This window comes from Anser anser (assembly GCF_964211835.1).
Source record: "Anser anser genome assembly, chromosome: 2".
Lineage (NCBI taxonomy): Eukaryota > Metazoa > Chordata > Aves > Anseriformes > Anatidae > Anser > Anser anser.
Window position 1 is genome coordinate 161713648 of NC_139721.1, and position 18516 is coordinate 161732163.

The window sequence follows — 18516 nt, forward strand, 5'->3', positions numbered from 1 at the left end:
CAGGCGGTGGAAAAGGAGATGAGATAGCCCTGCGCAAGAGGAAGAAGAATATCATTAAGAAATAAAGGGCCACCAATGGGAGCAGAGGGGAATGTTTGAAAAAAAAAAAAAAAAGGAGGGGGAAAAATAATCAAAAGGCCTAAACATCCCCGTTTTGGTTGAGAAATTCACATAAAGACAGCTTTTTGGGAAAGAAAGACAAAGCGCTACCTTTTCTGGAATTCAGGGATACAGACGTCTCTTTTTGGGAATTGTTTACACCTGGACACCAGGGAGTGGATTGAACAGCCAAAAAAGACTGAGGTAACTTTGAAAAAATCCGTGTTGGGACTGTGGGTTTTGTTTTATATTATTTGTTTATTTAAATACTTTTTTTTTTTCAATGAAGCAGCTAGTGTTTGAAGAGATTGAGCTTGGTGGGATCAAGGTACATTTTTAGGTTAGTGGTAGCGCTATTTATCATTTTTAAGACAAATTTGATTACTCTGATGGGAATTCATGTCTTCGGGGAAAGCTGCCCAGTTGTCATATTAATCATTGCTTTTAGTGTTTTCATTAGGGTTTTGGTTTTTGGTTTAGTGTGGGATATTCATTTTTTTCCCCTTTTAATTTAGCTTTCAGTTGCCCCAGGGCTTTGGCCCGGTAACCTTTGCAGAGCGTTTTTCCTTCAGTCCCCTTCCAGTCTCTGAATTTTATGAAGGCTGTTACTTGCAGTGCCTAAAGATCAGTCACTCCTTCCACTGATGGGGAACCGGTGTCCAAGGGATTCTTTCTCGGAAGAAGAAGGATTTAAGAAAAAATCTCAGAGCAAAAATGAGCATTTACAGTTTCATCTGTAGAGCATATTGTACTGATGTTCTTCCAAAGTCCCTATAGGCCACTATTGATATTTTCTTCTACTATGGTCACACCTCTGTCCCGATGTTACACCCCAAGGCTGCCCTGTGCTAGGTGAAGGAACCCTGAATATTTCTTTCTCCAAACAGTGTACTGAGGTTCCTCCGAGGCTCATGGAAGTAGCTGTCTTCCGTGGAAATGCTGTGGTGCGGTCAGGAGGTGTTTGTCCTGCTGCTGTCCAAAGGTCAGATGAGAGAATCACTCTGGTCCAGTCCCTGACACACAGTCATCTTCAGGTGACCTAGAGCATTAACGACAGTAAGACAAGTCCACCCAGGCAAACTGAGGCAGCTGCAGGAAAGTCAGATCAGGCAATTCATTCTGGGTACCCAGTCACCTTGTCAGGATGAAAGGAATCCGTGGAGGATCCTGTCTCTTTGCCCAGATGATTGAGAGTGCCCAGATCTTTCCTTGGAAATAGATATCTATGTTTTAGACGATGAAAGGAAAATGAAATCCCAAGTTAAATGAATTATGGGACAGCCCTACAGTGTGCCACCCTCCAGAGGTAAGTGTTAGAGCTGAGCAGTAAGGAAGTTTTAGATAACAGTTTTACAGCTAGAGCAGCAATTTAATTGAAATCACAGCATTTTCTGGGAATGCCAGAAAACATCACTGGGAAAATGCTGAAACAGATTGCGCCTATTTTCCTATTTTGCTTCAATGATGTTTAAATACCTCCTTTTGATACAGAAAATGCATCTATTCCCTTTATTATTTTTATTCATTCATCTTTGACTTGTATGTTACAAGCTGCTGCTTTCAAAATCACTCTACATTTCTTACGTTATATTTCACTTCATGACAAATTATATTGTTGTGGCATTTTCAAAACAAAACCACTCTCTATTACCAAAGAGAAGCAATTCAACATTCTCATAACCGACTAGGTCAGCACTATCAAAATGAAATACTTAGATAGTCTGGGATATCAGCATTTTGCAATTTTTTTCCTGTAAAAAATGTTCCCCTTTGGAACAGAAACCAGTGATAAAAATGTTTAAACGCCCAATAAATACAAAATTCTCATTCTCACTTAGGGCTACTAAATAACTAATGATAATTTGGGGGAACACAGTGCAATTCACGGTAGCACAAGGGCGGGGGGGGGGGGGGAGAGGGGGAATAGGAAAACTACCAAATGGTTTCAATTCCCATTAATACCTCAAACTCAGGAGATATTTAAAAAGTGCTGCAGTCAATAAGAGTTGAGCTTCACCTCACCCCTGCGTGCTTTTATGGACCCCTATAATGCCATAGTCATCAACCCCAATAAAACAAAATACCAGATTAGAGCATTTAGCTTGGGCCACACCTGACTGCAGGTCTCTGCAGGGACAGGAAAGGAGACCCTGTGCTGGGGGGGGGATCCTTTCTCCTTCCCCTGCCCTCCCCACAGTGGGGTCAGCCCCAGGGGAAGGGCAGACCTGGACCCAGCATCAGGTGAAGATCTGGAAGATGTGATGATCCTCCATCTCTGCACATCATGGCCTCTTCCCACCATCTCCCCAGTGAAACTGAAGATCTGCAGAGAAAAAGGTGGTCCTGAACTGGCCGTGCATAAATCCCAGTGCTGAGCAGGGACAAGGGCAAGGGAGGAAGAAAAAAGAGGGCACCAAAACCTCTGCCCCCTCCAGTACATCCCTGCCAGGCTCTGCCTATGGTTTATGCAGAGACACACAGACGGGTATGAATCAGATTTTAGGACAAGTGGAATCAGCCTCTCTGGAGGACCTGGATCCTCTGTCCTGACCATAGTAAGGAGGTTTCTTACTTGGGCATCTCCAGTAAGTTTCTAGGGCCAAACAAGGCAGCCAGGAGGTGAGCATCCAACTGCAGCAGGAGGGACCGAAAGTGTCACAGCCACAGCTCCGTCCCTCCGCGCTTCACTCCTGCTCCCTGAAATGAGAACAGGAAAACAGTCAGTAAAGTTAACTAGTGGACGCATTTAAAAGAAATTGGAGGAAATAGACCCACATCCTGTGGAATTCACCCTTGCCAAAGCCTGCAAAGTCGAGTCCTGTGGCCAGATTTAGAAAGGGAGCGGAGAATTTAATGGCCAATAACATAGCTAAGCAGCAATGCCGGTGCACGCCCCACAGGCCACAATAGTGAGGCTTATGTTTCTGCTTGAATAGCTGAAAGCGTCTCTGTGACACAGGGCAGGAATGTCAGAGGCATCCCCCTAAATGTCTCTGCTACATTTTCAGACATGCAAATATTATTAGCACTACAAGTATAGCAGCAAGGGCACCCAGGAGACCGGGGCTGGGCAGCTCAGCCAAAGCTTTAGAGAAGTAAAAGCTGTCAGCCCGACTAAGGCTGCCTAAAGTTAAGGTCAACACTAATAATCTAAATTTTCTCCTCCGTCTAGCCGCCTTTTCAGAGGTCCCAGAAAAGCACATTAGGAGAACGTTGTATTCCTGTGTGCTGAAGTTGTACCTTCGTGCAACAGAGCCCAGGCGTAAATCTGATGGTTACAGCACTTGCCTGAAAAGAGTTTTGGGTGCTGGTGCCTGCTTCCAAAATGTTTCTGAGAGCCACCTAAGTGTAATAACCACTCTGCAGCACTACCCCCTTCACGGTCCAAGTGCTGGGGTGGCTGATGGCTTCTGTTGAGAGCAAAGGTTCTTATTCAGCCTGCAGCAGAGAACCGCTGAAAAAAAGTTGGTGGGTTCAGTCCAGTAGTTACAGGAATCGTAGAAGGCAGAAAAAGCATCAAGGTGAGAAAAGCAGCCTGTCCCAGCAAGCCTGATCCTGGGACACAGCTCCTCGTCCCAGCGCCTGTGGACCTGCCACATCTTGGCCTCATCCCTCGGTTTCCTCATTCAAGCTTAAAAGTCTGTGCAACACGCTTGAAGCTACAAGTTATGCCAATGAGATGCCCAAGCTATTTTTCATGCCTTGTGTGCAGTTTGAAAGCAGTCCTCCCTTCCCACCAGGGACCTTCTCACATAGATAGAATATTTACACCTGCTCATGCGGTAGCATCATCTGCCTCCCAGTGCACAATCCACCGTAACAAGGCGGTGCCTGCAAGGGACTTTGCTAAAAAACTTCAAGGAACTTGCACTGTTGAACTCATAGGCATGAAAACATCCCACACTCGGTCCTTTCTGGGGAAGTCTTTGAAAGGTTCTGCCGATGTTAGAACAAAAATAGTGATGGTGATGCAAAAAGCCTTTTTTTCTATCTCCTGTCCTCCTGGTTTGAAATCCAGGCATAGATTCAGTGGACTGACAGAAAGCAGAACGAAATCAAAAATGAAGTTTTCAGCAAATGCTCCCAAGCGAGACCAAGCAGTAGGTTTCACATGGCCGAGAGATATCGTTACAGCGCATGCTCTGTGTGGAACCTGGGCTGCTTCTTCATTCTTAAAAACACGGCAGTTCTCCTACTGACTGTGCTTCAGAGAGGTCATGCCCAGCTACAGCCCTGTCAGGCTGCAGTGCTAATTGTGCCCCACTGTTAGAAGTGTGGCTTTCCCTCCTACTTCTTTCCACTGAAGTCGCCTACAGGGCTGAGACATGCTTTGTCAGCTGCAAGCATCTATTATCCCCACACTACTAGCTAAATCAAATTACACTCTCCATTTTTTTTCTAAGAACAGCAAAATTTGTCCTGCTGTCACCCATTCTGCAAGTGCCAAATCCTGGTTTCAGAAGAGCCAGGCTCTGAAATTCAGAGCAGGGCCATGAGGGTGTCCATCGTATGAAGTGGATCCCACAGTTGCACAAGCTGGCATTCTTTAGCATGCAAAAGTGATGATTTACTGGAGACACAAAGGTTTACAAAATCTGAGTGCCACATAAAGTGTGTCCACTCTTTGTGCCTTCCAGAACAAGGCACCTACCCAGTGCTTTACTGCTTTTGGTATAGGAAAACCCCTTTAGGATGGAGGTATCAGTGTTCAACTCGAAGTCTCTTGTTTCAGGGAAGCCCGTGACTTCCTATTGTAACAAATGGTGCATTCTTTCGGATTACACAAAGCACAATCAAACCAGAAAGAAACTGGATCTCCGTCTATACAATGGGATTCTGGAAAAGGCTAGAAGCAACCAGAAAGAAAACCAAAGAGGGAGATCAGTGAAATCACAAGGCCGTGTTGCCACGTACTGTGATTTTTAGCTCCAGCAGTTACTGGAGTCCCATCAGTCAGCACCAGCTGGGAATTCGGCCTGTCATGGGGCCCAGATGTCATCCTCCTTGCCCAAAGACCAACGCAGGAGCATGAGACAAGAGCTGGATCACTTGAGCTATTCCAGACAGATTTCCAACAAAACCTTCCTGACCCTGCTTTCAGGATCCAGTCCACATTGGAGCAGGGAGAGAGACTATCTAACTATGGAAAATTTTCCCGTTTCCAGAATCTAAGATCATAGATAAAGTGATGCCATTCAGAATGAGATCTGGTTGTTTAAGGCTGTTCTTGCAACCCTGGACAAGAGGCTTCTCATAAGATCCAGGTACCACCCATGTCTCGCTTAAGGTTTAAGTGCAACATAAATGATCCATGTGTTTCAGACAAGCAGATGCATTTCCAATATCACTTGAGAAGTAATTCGCATGCGCGTGTTCCATGACAGATCTCTGGGCTATTTTTATTAGTTGCATGCTCACGAAAGTGAGATCAGAAATTGAAATGTCATCTGCTACTTGATACTGATTACCAACCTTCTTGACATATATTTTCCTCTTAATATATTTCATATGGTTATGAAAAATTGCAAGAAAGCATCTACAGCGTTGTTTAATAAACTGAACAGGCTTTGTTATTTTCATTTTTCCTAAGGGCCGAGGCAGCCCTTTCGGCAATTCCTCCAGTACTTTTTTCCATGGTTTCCTTCCAAATCACTGACACTTTGCTGGTATCAAGATGTCCAGATGCTTTTTTTCCTACCATGGATCTGCCTGGTGAGCCTCCTTGCTCCACAGTGTTGACGCATATACGAACTCCAAAATTCCCCTGGATTTTACGACTTACATGGTATTGTAATGCAGTATCTAATAAATCACGCACCACCTCATCTGGCATTTCTGCTTTCTAGAGCACTTCACAACCCAGGGGACCAATGACAGCTATGCAGGACCTGAAAAGATGCTGACGGCACCACTCAGAGCCTGAGCCACACAGAGCTGGTTCCCACATTGCACAAGCAGGGAGAGCAAGGTGTCTGGGGAATCTCCTGTCCTGACAGAGACAAAATACTGCAGGAATGTGCACCAGAACCGTCATTCCTACGGCACAGGTGTAGGCTGAGAATACACAGATAACAAGCATCTGAATAGCTCAAAGCAGAAAGGTGAGAGCCACGTCTCTGGTGTTCAGAGGCAAGCTCTGAATCCTGGGCCAGTCCCAAAAACAATACCATGGCCCTAAGCAGAGCCGTAATGTCTGCAGACCACATTTCAATGCAGATATTTTTTAAGCGGTAGCATTCGGCACATTTCCCTGCACAGCGATGTCCTGCCCCGATGTGAGCCACGTTCACCATCCAGCCTCCATGGCACTCGCCATGGAGCTGCGAGAGCATATCAGGGTGGTGCTTGGTCCTCCAGGTCTGCAGCACCCAAAGCCACTGGCCCGAAAGGAGCAAAGTCTAAGCAAGAGGAATAAAGGAATATGCAGAAGGAATATGCAGATCCATGGTAGGGAAAAAAAAGAAAGGAAATGATCCTGGTCTTCAGAGAGTCTCAAAGGGGAAAAAGAAAGTTGGAAAGAAGACACGGGTGATAAAAAACTATAGTAACAAAAAAACATTCCTGTAGCCTCCATCGGGAGGTTGTTAGAGTACAGCCAAACCTGCTGTCATTGAAGATTTGCAGAACCCTAAACGAAAAGGAAGCTAAGAGGCAAATAAATACATGGTCAGAGCATTTAAATGGCATATCCAGAGTATTCATTCAAGCCAAAGGACTATCCTACAGTGTCCAGGTTAGCCAAGCAAATGTCAAGGGAAAGCAGATAAGGTATCAAGTGAAAACAGGCTGCAAGCAAAATTTAAAGACTAGCCAGCCAAGTCATGAAGGCAACCAGCAAAAAAAAAGGTGCATATCAGAAACCACAGACTGGGAGAGAAAAAGAAGAGAAACTTCACAAAACAAAGGTGGCAAAGGCAACACCATGGCCCATGGCTGAACACAGACCGCATCACAGAAGACAGGATGCAAAGACAGTTCATGCTTCAATACAGTCAGCAAACCTGCCCTCAGCAGAGCAGCTCTGTGGAAATGCTCAGAGTTTGTACCACGAGCGGCCACCTCCCCAGCTCCACACCAAAATCCTCGCACAGCCAGCAGCCACCTGTATGTTTGGGATGGGTCAGCAGTGGTCCTGTAGACAGTGCAGTAGCTTGGGAGCAGCCCAAGCCCCCATACTTGCACCCTCCCACTCTCAGTCACGTAAATGCAAGCTATCCAACTCAAGACCACCAGTTAAACACCTCTGCTTCACTGCATTTATGCCTCCACCAATGAAACACAAGAAAAATGACCCAAGAGCTGAATCAGAATCAGAAAAAACATTTGAAGCTTATGAGAGTCTTTGTCATTCTGAATGTATACAAGAAGCAGAGATCATTTTATTTTTATTCCTCTGACAGCAAGTAATTTTTTCCAAATGGATGATTTCTAAGTAGCTGTCACAATCCCAAATTAACTCACAACGTATGATCTATAAAACTGAGCAAATAAATCATTCAGGAATGTCAGCCTTGGTCTCAATGGAAAGAGAAGTGAATCCACAATATTTTTTCATTGATGAGTTTTGAGATCCGGTAAGATCAGGAGTAGCCAAAAAAACCACTGTCCTGACAGCTTAGTAAATATGTTCTTCCTTTTCCATTTACCAAAATTCAGAAGGAGCACTGTTTTCCTTTGTAACCTTGTTAATCCGCCATTAAAATTCACTGCCAATCATTAAAATATCATGCAAAGCCTGCATACTGACTGGATTTGAAAGGATCTCAAGATTATAGGCATTTACAATGTGTTGGAATGAAGCCCACTTTGCAAAGTGAAAAAAATCAACCACCAGTGAGATTTCGGTGTTTTTAATGAGTGTGCAGTTGGTGGGAGGTTTGGAAGGTAGTAGCACGGTAGATCACCACCTACTCCTCAGTCACTTTATAGTGGAGATAAGGGCAACATGGTGTTGAGTTGCTAAGAGGTTTAATTGCATGCTGTCTCAGCATGGACCCTGAAGGACACAGGTCCAAAGCTGCCTTGCCAGGATCCTCTCCAAGTCCTCACCCATCTGGCAAACCAGGGCTAGGGATGGTGCACAGTGCCTCCCAGACTGCTCTCCCTGAGCTGTTGAGCTACGGCCATGGAAATCAGAATAGCCAAATTCAGTTCTTACCACGTTTGTTCCTGTCTCAGCAGGAAGAAGAGCTGAAATACTGGAGTTTCCATTCTTGAAGAGGTCAAAAATCTCTGCTGAGACAACTGAGAAGTGTTATTTTTAAGGGGAAAAACATACTGATCTGGATCAGCCTGAACTCAAGGATCATCAGATGGGTCTTGTACTTCATGAATGCTGGCAGGTTGTCCAGGGACCAGGGAGCTCAGGTTGGCTGGGTTTTCTGTCATTGTCATTCCAGTCATGAATCACAGCATCTCAGCCAGAGAGGAGACAGAAGTGCATCACGGATGATGTAGCCTAGTCAGGGCCCATCCAAAAGAACGGGGGATGAGCCATGGAAGTGACAGCTCCAAGAAACGTCAGTGTAGATTGACCCAAAACTGTATCACTTTGCTTCCTGGAGAGGATTTGGAAGAGGCAGGGGGATCTGGAGGAAGCACTGTTTCATCAGAATATACTTGGATAGAAGACATCTAGTGTTTGTGTGTAACTGGCAGTATCTTGTCCCAGCACTGGGGTTCAGAAAGGCCCGAAATGCTTGTCACTGACTACTGAAGGCCAATTAAATGCAAGTCCAAAGCATCAGTTCTGGTGCTTGAAAAATACGAGCCAACAGTCAAAAACAGTCCTGGTCATCCTAATTATGCTGTGGTCATGTAAAAAGTAGCCAGAAATTTAGTACCGAGTAGGAACAACTTTTGCTCATGTATTTGTTTTTTTGGATGAGAAAATCAGACCAGGAAACCAAACTTATGCAAACAAACCATGCTATCCCCAGACGCTTCCCTTCTTCTTCTGTCCAACCTTCTGAGTGATCTCAGTCCACAGGTTCACGTCCAGAAGTTTTTCAGAGCTGCACCTAGCCTGGAGCATGAAGTCAAGGATGTGGTGTGGTCCCAGCTGCAGTCCTGGAAGAAAGCAAAGCCGTGGGCAGCAGTGAAGGCAGGGAACACATGGGAGCAGTGATGCTACTTGCATCCAGCCCACTCTGCCTTCTGGTCTCTGGACTTCCCAGAAGGAAATCACCAGGCATGGGATGCTGTTCCTTGGGTAAAAGGCAGATGTCTTCATCAGAGCAGGTTTTTCGCTGATTACAAAGACCCCAGTGCAACTCAACTTACCTTAAACTAAGACTCAGGTCAAATTAATAGCTCTTTAAAACCCCAGTTCCTCTTCAATAAATAAAAGAAAGCATTGGGGGATGCATAGGAAACTAGCTTCATGGAAAGAGAATCAGATGACGAGGCAGGTACCTACAGTTAGGGAAGATTCCCACACATCTCCCCAAATCACAGCATTTTCCAGGGCCAAATGTGGACCAACAACTGATAAAAAATTCATTGCACTGTAGTTCAAATCTGGAGATCCCAGGCTGATGACCTGTTCAGCAGACAGAGCCCACCTTTTCCTGAATTTAATCGGCCTGTTCCAGCACATCCCTCTAATTTATCTGGTGAAAACCTAGTAGTTCTCTCCTGTCCCTAAGCTGAAAGCTTGTCCCTAGGTTTTCATACTGCAGCACAGAAAAGGAAAACTTAGATGTCGGGGGAAAAAAGAAAAAAAAAAAAAAAGGAAAAAAAAAAAGTGCTGCAAACTAACTTCCACAGTTCTTTAGCCAAGACTCACATATGCATAATGTCATCTCCATGGGAGAACAGACTGGGCCTCACCAGGAACCTCACCTGGGGAGGAGACTGGTTTGCACTGCACTGGATGATAAACATCCATTCCTCCCCATCATGTCTCTTCTTAAACAAGTCTGGAGCACTGGCAGTTTGCATTACACAGGAGAGAGAGCCCATGGTGCTAGCCCAGATCCCAGCTCTGCCAGAGGCTTCCTGGCTGATCTCAGGCCAAGTGTTTCATTTGTCAGTCAAAAATTTTGGCTGGGAATAGAACTGAGACATCTTGGCATAGCTCCCCAGTGGTCTTAAGCTGCTAGGTGATACTGCTGTCAGCACTGACAGCTGGCATTACGGACCAGGAAGCCCATTTCTCTCATTTCTTGGGGTACAGCATGTGAATTACAGCCCTTGCTTTCCTGCAGGGTGTCTGTCCATATAGTACATCAGGTGATGGTGAGGCACCCTACAGAGGTAACACAAACATCTGAGCAGCACTGCACTGTATTAGGTGTATTTCCTTGCTCAGCCAAGACACCAGCCTCAGGGACTGGAGATACGGTGCTGTGCTCCTTTATTGTAATTCCCACATCATGTTAGAAAAGTGAGGGGCTTTTCTTTTTAAGCAGAGTATCTAGAACAGATTGGACGGATCCTTCAGTCTCTACCCAAGCAATGCGTTAAGGGTCTGGACCTGCTAGGGAACAGGAGTTTGCAAAGGAGACCTGTGAAGGTACCCCAGGTTATTTCTCTCTCCTTCCTGATATTAGCCAAAATATGAGCACTGTGAAGGGGGCAAGAGCTTTGCTTATCTTCTTCCTAAACAGGGCAAGAAGAGAGGGGCCACACGCACCTCCTCTCTCCTGCCCCTTCTGCAGTGAATATGAAGGGAATCACTCCTTGCAAGGAGACGTCTATCAAGGGGGCCAGCCCATCAGGGCTGCCATCTCCTCCCTGCCTGCACAGATCATTGGGGGACTGGAGATGGGGAAAATTTTCGGGGAATTCACCATCCAGGCGCTCGGTGCCCACTCCACCAAGAGCTCGTCGCTGTCCGAGGCCGGCGGCGAGGCAGGTAGCGAGGCAGCGGGAGCCCCCGAGGCTGGCAAACAGAGTTTCTCAATCCCGACCTGGAATGAAGGGGAGGAGGGAAGCTGAACGAAAATAAATAATTTCTGGCTCCTCTGAATCAAAGCCTGTTATAATCAAAACAGCCCTCCGTCTGCAGCCAATGCCCTGGGGCCTCATTCGTCAAAAATTATACGCGTGCTAGAAGCCACAGGGCAAGTCTCTTCGGCAGAGAAGACCCTCCTCGTGTCAGGCAGCGCTGGGGAATGCTTTTATGCCTGTATCTCTGTCCCAGGCTCTCCTGGAGCGTGTGTGGACTCTTTGTCCAGTGTCCAACCCAGAGTGCGTTAATCCTCCAGCTCTTGCTGCAGGGCTTGTAGCAGCCCCTGCCCATGGGAATGACGGGCTGCCCGAAGGGAAAGGAGCAGAAGGAAATGAGGATTTGGGGGATAAATTGAAATGGGAAGTGGACAAGAGAGCATTGAAGGAGGCTGGCTGGAGAAACTCTCCGCACAAATGCAGGCAATGAGCCTGATTTTGGTTTTTCTCAGAGTGGCCCAGCACTACCAATTTCAGGGGAATTATTCCTGATTTACAGCAATATAAATGAGATCCGAAGCAGGTCCTCTGCTTTCAGGAAGCTTATGCACTTAACGTCCTCCATCAGTCCGTGGGTGTGTGTGTACATACGCTTGTACACGTATGCACAATGATATAGCAGATATAATGAGCTCAAACACCCCAGTGTGGCAGGGTAAAGATGGCCCAGCTTACACCCCCAAAAAAGACACTGATTTGTGCTGAATATCTGGACTAGATGTTTCCTCTTCTCAAGACAGGATTGCAAGCTCCCGTTTTCCTTGATGCCATCTCACAGCTATCTGCTCAGGGTTGCTTCTATCAGGCAAACCTCCCCGACACGCTGGCTTGGAGACACTGGAGAGAAGACGATAAAGAGACTGGACTTGACTACTGGGTATTTCAATTCCCCCTTTCATTCAGACTCCATGTTGCTGATATAAAGACATAATTTCTTTAAGCCTGAACATAGCCGAGACCATATCCTCTTGTGTTTTTAGAGTCTGGTTTGCCTCGGTGAGCATTCTGCACGGTCTCCCTCCTTCGTAGCCCTCACATAACCCAAAAAGAGATGTAAACTCAGTCAGGCCTCTAACCCCTGTGGACAGGACACTATAAGCAAAGAAGTGTGAGACGAGTAAGGACCCAGACCCACCGACATCCAGAGATGCCTCCCAACCTGTTAGTCTGTGCCTTTATGACAGGACGGAGCAAAGACACGACTGATTGTGTCCTGTTACCTCACGAGAGGCACTGGGCACAACATTTTTCTTGGATTCTCCAGCAACAAGGGCATTTAAATAGAGTCAATTGGATGTTAATACCGAGATCTGGAAGCAAAAAAAAAAAAAAAAAGCAATAAAAAGAGAAGCTGAGAACAAGCAAGGTGGGAGCTGGAGACTGAGTAACCTTTAAGCCGGTTACAATAGTCCCCCTTGTCTTGCAGCTGGAGTCTGGCCAGCGAGGTCATGAACAAGAAACTGCTCACTCCCTGTGCAACGTATATTATTTCATTACTTGGTTTTATTTAATGTGGCAATAAATCCATGTATCCTACATGGCTGGAATGGTCTGGGGTCTTGCTTGTTATTACTGCCTGACCACCTAAAATTGCTGGTGCAAAACGAGGGCCCGGCTATAGCCAGATGTTTCTCTGTCTAGGCAACAGAGACAGACACATTCAAAAGGCGATGCAAGGTACAAAATTCTTACAAGGGAAACCTCTCCATGGGCTACAGAGAGACCCCAAGATTGTTCTGTGGCTAAAATTTTGAATGATGAAGCTGGGCCTCAAAGCAGTACAATTACTGCTCAGGTAAAGTCTCATCTGAAAACAAGGATGGAAAATTGACTTTGCGGCTGCTAAAATTCAGAATATTTTAAATCACATTAGTAGGATTTGGAGTACATGCTCGGGAGGATTCATTTTCATAGATGCAATTGTTTGACACTTTCCTATTTTTCTGTCTCTGCGTTTCTTTCCTATTTTCTTTCTCAATAGGCACAGGACTCTCAAAGCTTGGTGTAAGTCATGCTGGGGGAGAAGCTTGCAGAATGTTCTCTTAAAGGCTTTCAAATATTCAGTTTGTCTCTATTCACCTATTGTTTGCAGGATGCGTTCAGGTCTTTGCAACATCTGCAGTGACGTGTGATGAAAGAGTCCTTCCGCAGATACCAAACGGGATATTTCTGTCTGAATTCAGACTCTAGGGCAGACCGCTGCCTCTGCAGTGTTTTGCGACTCCCTTTATAGTCCCTGGAAAAAAAAAAAAAGAAAAAAAAAAAGACAGATTTGGCTGTGGTATGTGTCACAGGACTTATTTTGAACGCCTGCCTCACAGTGTGATACGGCACTCGCCCCGCATCGCCTGTAAAGACATCACAACTGGCATGAAGGAGAACACTTGTCCAGGCAAATCTCCACAGTTTCCAAATCAGCTCAGAGCTGGAACAGACTTTTCTGGAGGCATCAAAACTGAGTGATCAAACAAAATTTCATAAGAACCAAGCGGAGATGTCAACATGTCAGTAACTTGATGGATCAACGCCAGTAACCAAAACCCTCCAGATAATACTTGCAAGTGGTCCAGTGTGTTATAGACAACAACAAATGTCACAGAACAGAAAATAATATATATATATATATATATATATCCTCTTTACACATGAAAAGCAGATAACCTGTGAAAGAAGCCCAGCTCCCATGGCAGTGTACCGGACTGCTCTGCACATCAGCTGCCCACAGGCATTTGAAGTCAGGGTAGCAGAGATGTGAAGCATCACTGCCTCCTCTCTGAGACCTCTCAGCCACGCTCATTGCAAAACCTTTTGTGTGCCCAGAGACTTGGGCAGAGCTGATTTAACAGTTTAGATGATTTAATTGCTGGTAATCACTGACTTAAAGTGGGAACAAGCTAGTCACTCGAGGACAAAATTTTCGGAGCCAGTAAACTGAGGCTGATGGTAGTTCATGCAGTTCCTAGAGCTGATTAACTCTGGAAGCCACTTCTCAGGCTCCCAACTTCATGTATTTTAGCTGGGATCCTACCCTGAGCACCATCACTATCAACCAGCCATCATCAATACAAGCTATTCAGAAAGCACTGCAGCGTGGGGAGGGATTTTCAGTGCCTCTGCAGAAATCCTGAGGATCAGACTGCCTGCTTGCTGCAAGCTCTTTGCAGCCACCACCGGTAGTGGCCAAAGCCAGGTGTCATCACCTGAAGGTGACAGATACCTCTTACCTCCCCGCTGCTCCTGCATCTGGCTGGCTGTGGGGCCATCCAAGCCCACACTCAGCTCTGCTCTCTGTGTTTAAACTGCTGCTATTTATCTCACCAAGCTCAGCAGGAGCAGGAAAGGAAGGCAAAACACCCCCACCATGCATGGGTATCCAGAGGACAACAGGCACCTGAATGAATGGGGTCTCCCTCCTGGTTTAGGACATTCTTTAACAGGTAAAAATGACCCCAGAGCATAGACAATTTGGCTACTCGTGAGATTAAGATATGTAATTAACCCAGGCAAGAAATCAGGTCCAGAAACCAGGGCAATGCTCTGAGAAACCCAAGGCATTTACCACTCTCCTGTTGCATCCCCATGAAAAGTTCAGGTCACTTCTCTTGTGCCTCAGTTTCTCTCCCTGCCTTTACTCCCTTTTTCGTGTTCAGACTTTACATCACTCTAGGCTGTGTGTAGCAGCAACAACACCCCTGATCTTGTTTGGAGACCCCTCCTGGCAACTGGAACTCTAATGAGGTATATATATTCTTACAATAATATCATATATCCTAATACACCACTATATATTACACCATTATTCTTAAAATAATAGTATGCTGTGCAAGGCACGCAGTACCGTGCCAAAATGCCATTTTTTGGGTTTCCCACAGTATTTTAATGACACGCTGAGTCATGCTGGTGCTTCAGCTCCAGCCAGTGGGCTTGCTTTACCAACCGCACTCTCAGTGCATATTGTCTTCTCCTCACTTGCTCAGTATAGCTGTCACAGCCCTCCAAGCTTGGCATCCTTTTGTCCTGACGTGTAGCTGAGTTTTAGCACAGGAAGCCATTCCTGGCAAAGGTTTGTGCTCGAGCTGTGCTTTGCCTTTTCTGCTTTTCCAAGTGAAACCTAATCTACAATCTTCTCTGCTACTTGAAGGATATTATTTGGTGGATGTGGTTTCCAACATATAGTTCAGTGCATGATTTAGGACCTGATCCAAAAGGCAGTAAAATCCACAGAAAAACTCCCATGAATAACTTCGGCAAGCCTGTGGACTGAAAAGGGAAACCTCCCTGGGTGTTGCTGTCACCTCCCATCCACCAAGAGCAGCCACCCTCCCACCGACTAGATTAGAGACAGCAACATACCTGGCAGGAGCTATTTAAAACCTCCACATGATAGGAGAGAATAAGTATTTTCTTGCATTTTCCAGCTCCAAACTTGTCCGCCGTAAAGCCAAACTCCAAATAGAAAGAGAAGCCGCCAGCTTTATTCTGGCGTCACCAGTCCATTGCAAGCACGAGGGAAGGTCAGATTATTTTGGTCCTGTCCCTGTCTGTGCAGTCACATACCAGCACGTGCATTCTTCAATTTGCAGATATCTAAGGTATGTGTGCAGAGACACACTGGCAGTAGGGGTGTCTGGAACCCATTTTGGGGGCCCTTGGAGCACTAGATATCCTTCCTAACTGCCAGCTTCAATGTGGATGGAAGAGAAGTTCAGACACTGGAGATCAGTGCTTAACCACAGATATTTTACTTATCCCAACATAAAATAAAGAATGACTGTACCTGGACCTACGCTGACGCAGGCAGAAATGGGGTTCCACCATTAAAATATACATCAGGTGTGGATGGGGTCTTGTCAATGACACAGGGGTGGAAAGAAAAAAGTCGTCTAAGCCTCACATCCCTTGTAAAAGGGTCATTAAAATGAAGCTGGAGTCAAAACATTTCTGAGGCACTTCTGGGGTCCAGCTGCACCTTCTTACACATTTCTTAGTGCTCAAAAAGCCTAGAAGGATCTCCACAAGGACAGGTTGCATACAGTGAGTGAAAAATGGACTAACCCAGTGTTTGTCCCACTCTCTGGCTAAATGAAATGTGGAAGCAGCTATATTTGGGAGCTGTGAGATTGCAGTGAGAAGGCAGTGAGGGTTCCTGGTTTGTGGGGCACCTCAGCATGATCTACTGAGGCCAGCAAAGTGTTGTGCTACATCCCACAGTGGTGCTCTGCTCCACTCTCATCCACCACAGAGTTACATGCATCCTCCAGGGATATTAGGGCAGCTGGCTGGACCAGGGCACCCACTCCTTCTCCACCAAGGACTTTTCTGTTATTTTTTTGGTGTCTAAAGAGCTTTTCAGCCAGCTGTCAATAAAAGTGAGATTCAGTTGCTGTAACATAGGTTTCTTGTGCCACTCGAGACCTTCTGGTACCCAAGCATCTTCACAGGGCTGGCTGATTAGGAGACCTCCTACTTTCTGAGAAGGGAGCTGGAGGCTGGGGGAGATGACTCAAGCGCCATACTGAGACAACTGAACCCCACCTCTGAAGTCTGGCTTGAATTGCAATATTACTGCAGTTTAATATGAGATTTCTTGTCTAATGTTTCCAATATTACCAGACCAAGCAATATTGATACAGCACTGCTGAAGTTCAAGGCAGGCAGATCAGAGTGTTTGTGCAAAGGGGACCAGTTGAGTGGTTTTCACTTGAAAAGAAAAGCTATATTTAGAACTTCATTTACTGAAAAGGCTATCTCTTGTTTTCCAGTGATTTTGCCCAGATTCACTTGCTGTCAGGGTCCTATTAGGCCGATGTGATGGCAAATCCCCAGCACATCCATCGATGCACCAGCAAAAATAAATCTTCCTATTTCCTGCAGCAAACATCTCACCGTGACGTGACCACACAGGGCTGCAATACCTGCTAGAGGGACAGAAAGCGGATGACCTTGAGCACTGCAGAGACCAGTTCTGCCCAAGGCTGCCTAGAGTTAGCTGCAAGCATTTGGACTATAGCATTGTTCCAGCAACACCAGGGTGGGAAACGTGCAGGCCAAGACAACCTAAACTCAGTCTGCCATCAGTTTTACCCTGAGAATAGAGGGATACCCTTAAGGTTTCATATCAGAGCCCTCATTTACAGTACTCTGCTGCTGCAAGGTGGGAAGATCCTCCATACAGGTCACCGGCCCTCACTTTTTTTCAGGCTAGTTTCTGTGCTGGCCCAACCTAGGCTCATTTTATGCAACGAAATGGGACTTAGCTTTGGTAGATGTCTCCAAAAACTGTCAGTACCTTCAGCCTTCTCTACAGTCAAAAGAGACTTAGACAGTAGAGTCAGCGACATTCCTGAAATAACTCATCCCGCTTTAAACTGATGTCTAAAATAGGTCAGATGAATCACACCTTAAAATTGCTTATTTTTCTTTGTGGAATATAAACAGAGCCCAGGGTAGCCTGCTGAGCTGGACACATCTGCCCATGGGCATCTACACAGTGGTGATGCGAGTTGCACGCAGACTGTCACACAAGATTTACACAAACCATTTCCTTCAGAAGAGCCATATTTTTTTTTTCCTACTAGACTGAGAGGCACACCAATTAATGATGAGCATGTTGGAAGAGATATAATACTTTGTGCTTCAGAGCTTGCGTCAGTCTTTGACTTTTGGAAGCCAGGATGAGTTTTAATCCAAGATGCAAATTATTTTGCTGTTTTTAATTCCAGTGGCTCATATCCTGTCAGAAGCTTGAAAACCTGGGCCAGATCCACACGGTTTGTTCCTCTCATCCCAGGTAAATCAAAGTTCTTCATGTTGAAAGCCCTGCGCCGATCTGGAGGATGGAAAAACCCTGACAATGCCCCAGTGCTGTAGCTGTTTTGCACATGCGATGGGTCTGGTTCCTCCTGGTTTTCCACCTCTGCAGGACCACTTACCATGGATGACAGTATCTGAAACTTCACAGGTCTCCAAACACAGGACCTCACACTTAAGTGGCAGCACCAGGCCTAGACTCTGTGTGAAAGGTTCTCAGGTTTCCATTTAATCAAGCTTTTCTGCATTCCTGGAAAATATATTTCTACTCCAAGAGGAATACTGGATTTATTTGCCAAATGCCCAGAGGTACACACTCAGTGCTGAACTATTGCCCACAACATTTCAGTTTAACAAGTAGTCTGAGCAGCAAAGCAAAGAGAAGGAAGAAATCCAGCGTTTAGCAATACTCAATTTGACTGTAGTAATCCTGCAATGTGGGACAATAAAAAGTGAGGCATTTTGGAGACCGGAGATCTACCAAGGGTGTTATTAGAGTCAGAAACATACCTCTTAAAAAGCTGTTTTCCAGCTCTGCTTGCTGCAGGGTCAGCCTGAGCAGCAATGATGCTTCCTGAATGTGATGATGTCCTAATGCACGAGCTACTCCTTTCCAGGACAGGAAGATAATAAAAATGGATATTTGTTGATGTTGTT

The 18516-nt window shown here is 45.7% G+C and overlaps 1 long non-coding RNA gene across 2 annotated transcripts; it reads right to left on the bottom strand.

Moving 5' to 3' along the window:
• Nucleotides 1-337: 337 nt before the first annotated feature.
• Nucleotides 338-8750, bottom strand: LOC310893289. 2 transcript variants are annotated; one of them, XR_014578880.1, is made up of 4 exons: nt 8258-8750; nt 7101-7201; nt 2672-2796; nt 338-1138 (listed from the first exon to the last, which is right to left on the bottom strand). It is a non-coding gene; the product is annotated as an uncharacterized lncRNA (long non-coding RNA). The 2 variants fall into 2 exon arrangements; XR_014578881.1 differs by lacking the exons at nt 7101-7201; nt 8258-8750 and adding exons at nt 1235-1307; nt 3388-5376.
• Nucleotides 8751-18516: the final 9766 nt, after the last annotated feature.